The sequence below is a fragment of the Propithecus coquereli genome, unplaced genomic scaffold, assembly GCF_000956105.1.
Source record: "Propithecus coquereli isolate 6110/MARCELLA unplaced genomic scaffold, Pcoq_1.0 Scaffold68, whole genome shotgun sequence".
Classification (NCBI taxonomy): Eukaryota; Metazoa; Chordata; class Mammalia; order Primates; family Indriidae; genus Propithecus; species Propithecus coquereli.
The window spans coordinates 1,440,975-1,446,676 of record NW_012152840.1 but is presented as its reverse complement, the minus strand read 5'-3'; the positions used below and the strand labels follow the sequence as shown (position 1 = coordinate 1,446,676).

Here is a 5,702-nt window from a genome sequence, read left to right as displayed (position 1 = left end):
CAGGCAAAAGAAAAACATGTTTAATGGCAAGTACAAATTGTGGCGAAATAGCTAAGATTTTTTGAGATAGTTTTTTTAAGCAAATTGGAGGTTGGGTGTGGAGCAATATGGGCGCTGCGCTGCCCTGGGGCAGGAAACATCGAGGGGCACGTGACTTGGCTGCTTCCTGAGATTCTCTGGTTGCTCTAGAGCCCCACTTTATTTTCAAAAGATAACTATTACTGAGTGAGGACTGGAGTAGCTGCCCGGGCACCTAAGGCTGGGGCCCTCCGACTCCCCTTAAAGCGCAGGCGGCCCCAGGGATGGGCCCACGGCAGCGAGGTTAACCCAGTTTTGTGCAGACCTTCGAATAAGGCTCTCTTGCTGAGAAGTATCCCGGTACATTGTTTCTCCGAAAAGAATTGACCATATCAGAATGAAAAGAAGCTCCCTGTGCAGACTGCTCTCTGTGGAACCTTTGAAGACAATAAAATAGTGTTCGATTCTATAGGGATCTTCGCTGGATCAAGCTATGGTGAAAAATGTTTTGGAAAGGCAAAAAACGACACAGTAGTAGCAGTTCCCAAAGTAATGAAATCAATACTAAGAGCAAGTTTGTAGATTCTAGCCTTGGGGGTCTTTCACCACCCAGCACTGTGGCCAGCGTTGACACAGATTCTACCAAAAGCTCAGGACAAAGCAACAATTCAGATACCTGTGCAGAATTTCAAATAAAATATTTTGGTGCCATTTAGAAGCTGAGACTATCTGAGAGAAAATGTCTGGAAGGGCCACTAGACCTGATAAATTACATAGATGTTGCCCAGCAAGATGGAAAGTTGCCTTTTGTTCCTCTTGAGGAAGAATTTATTATGGGAGTTTCCAAGTATGGTATAAAAGTATCAACATCAGATCAGTATGATGTTTTGCTCTATATTTAATCATCTGGATGGTGTGTTATGATGATGGTCTGGGGGCAGGAAGAAGCTTATTGGCTGTGGAGACCACAGATGCAAGCAATGAAGAATACAGCCTGTGGGTTCATCAGTGGAATAGCCTGGAACAAGCACAAGCAACTTGCAAAGTTTTATCAACTGCTTTTGACTCAGTATTAACATCTGAGAAATCTTGAATTCTGCAATCAAGTGGAAGTCAACTTCATCTGGAAGTTCAGCTGTTTTATAAACAGTTGTTTTCAATCTGTAATGCTGAACTGTTAGGGAAATATGCAGTGAGCCCTTGCTCTAGATTTTCTGAAGAAAATGCAATGTATAAAATTGATCATTTGTTTTTATATTAAAATGTGTTGTATTATACAGTGAAAAAAGAGAACTATTATTATTCATTATGTTTTGTCCCAAATTGAGAATTATTTGATTATAGGAATGTAAATGTACATTTGTGATGTATATAAGTAACAGGATGAAGTCACTTAGGAGGAGAATTTGGCAGTTGCTTACTCTTTAACAAAATTTATAAGTTTTGAATGTAGTCTCTGCAGGAAATGTCTATTGAGTTTCAGTTCTTCACTTTCCCATCCTTTCATCGCCATCTCCCTTTTGTTTTTCTATGGATCCTGTGTTTTGTCAAGGAATAAATTAAGCAGTGATCTTTTTTTATTAGACAAAGAGATAAAGTAAGTATGTATTTTAGAAGTGACCATCAGTTATAAAATGTCAGTCTTTCAAAAACATTGCAAGTAATTTAAAAATCCCCTTCACTATCTTCTTGAACTCCTCTAGGGCTGCATGCTATATCATATGCTTATTATAACTTTTTATTACAGTAAAAGTCCTGATATAATAAAGATCTCTTCTTCACGGCTTAGGAGGGGAGGCATTTCCTGCATGCTATATCATATGCTTATTATAACGTTTTATTACAGTAAAAGTCCTGATATAATAAAGATCTCTTCTTCGCGGCTTAGGAGGGGAGGAATTTCCTCCTTACCGATTCTTTGCTCATTCTTTTTCATTAACTGAACATTTGCTGATTTACATAAGCCTTGACAGCATAGAGAAATCAGAATAAGGGAAACTATTTCCTTATCCCCTAGATCTGTGCTGTCCAATACCGTATGCACTAGTCACATGTGGCCATTTAAATTTAAGTTATGGCTATACTACTTTTTTGGATAGCACAGAATGGAACATTTTCATTATTGCAGAAAATTATTTTGGACAGCACTGCCCTAAATAAAAGGTCACATATTAATTGGGAGATAAGCTATAATACATAAAATAACTTAGGAAATCTTAGTACACTATAGGTCAAACCTCATTAAAAATTGTATTTCTTAAGAACATGGTAATCTTTTAGAATTCAGGCTCTGGCTTCAGACTGTAGTTCCACCACATGCTGACCTTGGGTAAATTACTTACCCTTGTCTAGCATGTAGCCATCAATAGAAGTTAGCCATTAGTATAACAAGGTACTGTCTCTGTTGAAGGGTAGAGGCCATTATAGGACAATTTAGATGGAATCGTCATCTTACTTTTTCTGAAATAAACAACCCTTGTATGATGAGACTTTAGAGTAGATACAGAGAAGCAGAGATCCCTTCAGCTCTTAAAGAAAGAAAAGAGGGGTCATTTCACTTGCCTTGCCCTTTGTTTACTCCACTGGACCAGTGGGAGGCAGATGGATCTCTGAGTTCAGGCAACAGGTGTTCTCCCAAGTGACTTTCTGGAGGGTTTGGGTAGGCACCCCAGGGCTTAGAGAAGTATCACCAAAGATAACAACCGTGCAAATGTCTTTAGTATTTTTCTTGCCTATTTAAGGTAAGAAATATCTTACCTATTTAAAGATAATTCTGTAATGAAGAAATATGGCTAGCATTTCTGTTTTTACACAACACTGGTAATAAACAGAACACTGGTAATCTCTCATGAAATTGGAATTCTAGAAATATTAACAAATATTGCTCTAATACTTTGCCAAAAGGAACAGCTCCCTGGATAAGTAATGAGCTTTCAACCACAGGAAATATTGAAACTTTTTTGGAAGTTCTCTCTGCAAAGGTGTGGGAGAGAAGATTTGTACATTGGGTGATGAGTTTAGGCTGCTAGCACCAAAAACTTTCACTCTTTCATGGTTGAACCTATCCTCCTTTCTCTAGAATAGAGAGAAACACCTCCTTCACATGACTCGGGCTGGTTGAGACACAGGAGGTAAATACTGAAGACATCTGTGGAGGCATATGCTTAACCATCCTGCACCTAAAGAGGCAGAAGAGAGTTTATTGTTTAATAGTGTTGAAGGCAGTGGCTCATTTTCACACACTGGAGTCATTGGTCCATTGGTTCATAAAGATATCATCTTGAGTTTTGAGAAGAATGTTAAAGGGTCCTTTTGTGGATAGATCTAGGTTCAGTGCTTCACTTGGCTTATTACAAATCTGAAGAGAAGGTGGAGATCACCTTGGCATTTGAAAGGAGGAGTCTACCAAAGTGTACGGAGAAAGAAATATTGACACGTATAGAAATAGATTGCTGCCTGGGTACTTGTCAGCATTGCACACTTATGGTTATTTAGAGTAAGTCCAATGAATTTGCCCTTTTCTTTTATTCATAGCTAATTTTAAAATATCTGCCTTTGGACAGTTTCATCTTGTCTTATTTCTTCTAAAAATAGTCTGTTCAGTAGCTGGAGAATTCAATATATATTTTTTACACTTTCTGAAAAATGTACTCAAATAAACTGGTTCTAAGACATAATTTATAATTTTGAATTAAATCCCTAAACTAAAAATGACATTAAATGGTAGTTGTTTGGATTTATTGGGTAAAAGAAATTTATAGTGAATATGATGGAAAAGGAATTTTTCAAAGGAAATAATTATAGATTATTGGCAAAATAAAAGTGGCAAAAAATGTATAAGGAAGTGCTGTGTTTCCCCCAAGATTGCTCCCAATGGTAACATCTTATGCAACTATATTACAATATCAAAACCAGAAAATTGACATTGCTACAATCTTTTTTTTTTTGCCCATTTTTAAAAATTGATGCAAAATAGAAGTTCATAGTTTGGGGGTACATGTGATAATTTAATACATTCATATAATTTGTAAAGATCAAATCAGTATTGTTGGTATATCCATTACTGTCACTATTTATCTTTTATGTTAAAAGAACTATGTGAATTCTTCTCTTCTATCTATTTTGAAATATACAATAGATGATTGTAAACTATAGTCACCATGCTGATCTAACACTAGGTCTTATTTCTAGTATCAAACCATATATTTGACATTGGTATAATCTTGAGAGCTTATTTAAATTTCACCAGCCTTACATACACTCCTATGTGTGTGTGTGTGTGTATGTTTCTATGCAATTTTATCATATGGATAGATTTTTGTATCACCACCACAGTAAGATACAGAACTATCACCACAAGGCTCTCACAAGCTACCACTTTAGAATCACACCCATTTTCCTCCATGTCACATCCCTAATTTCTGGAAACCAGTAATCTATTTCTGTCTTTATAATTTTAAGAATGCTATATAAATGGAATCCTACAATATGTAACCTTTTGGATTGTCTCCCCCCGCCCCACTTAGCATAATTCCCTTGAGATTCATCCCAGTTGTTATATGTATCAATAGTTCCTTCCTTTTATTGATAAATATGCCATGGTACAGATATACCACAGTTTGTTTAATCATTCACCCATTAAAGGACATTTCAATTCTTTCCAGTTTTTGGCCATTGTGAATAAAGCTACTGCTATGAACATTCATTTGCTGGTTTTGTGTGAACATAAATTTTCATTTCTTTGAGATAAGTGCCCAAGAATACATTTGCTGGGTCATACGGAAAATACAAATTTAGTTTTTTAAGAAACTACTGAACTATTTTACACTGTGGCTGTACCATTTTATATTCCCTTCAGCATGTATGTGTGATGAAAGATGGGTTTTTACTCTATTAAAAAACTTATAGCAATACATTTCTTTTACAATACAATAATTGTTTGGTTACTTGGTTACTATACTATAATTGCTTTGATACTAGGTTATTATACTGTAATTGCTTGGTTATGTGAACCCCACCAGTCTAAGCTTTAAGATCAGAAATTCTGTTTTGTTTGCCTTGGTGTCCTTGGTACCCAACATAGTGCCTGACATATATTAGATTCAATAAATATTTGTTATATGAATGAACAAATTAATGAACAAAAGAAGAATAGCTGAGTCAGGTTGAAATCAAATTGAAAAATAAATTTGTCAATAAATTATAACTATAGCTGAATTTATATTGGATGCCATAATTTTTATTCCAACATATAAGAACATTTTCAAATCAGAAATTGGCATTCTGTAAGATGAATCACTTGTGAGCAAATTAATAAAAACTAAATGCTAAATTGTTCATCCAAGATTATTTGTTGTAGTACTTTGGTAACAGCAACAGATTGGAAATAATCGAAATACCCAATGATATGGAACTCCTTTAATAAAATAGATATACAATGGAATACTATGCAGTTGTCAAAAATAATGAGAAAACTCTTTATGTAAATAATGGACACCCTTCAAAAGGTATTAATAAAAAAGTTAGAGAAAAGTATGTAGAGTATGCTATTATTTGTGTAAAAACTAAAAAAAGAATTAAAGAAGAATAGATATATGCATGAAGATATTAATTCTCCCTAAGTTATTTTATAAAGTACAGGGTGTATACACGTAGGCCATGTTATGCTAGAAAGTAAAGAAGTG

The 5,702-nt window shown here is 35.2% G+C and overlaps 1 pseudogene; it reads left to right on the top strand.

Annotated features, from left to right (window-relative positions):
- The first annotated feature begins 521 nt into the window (after positions 1 to 521).
- LOC105823605 lies at positions 522 to 1,111 on the top strand (annotated as a pseudogene).
- The last annotated feature ends 4,591 nt before the right edge of the window (positions 1,112 to 5,702 follow it).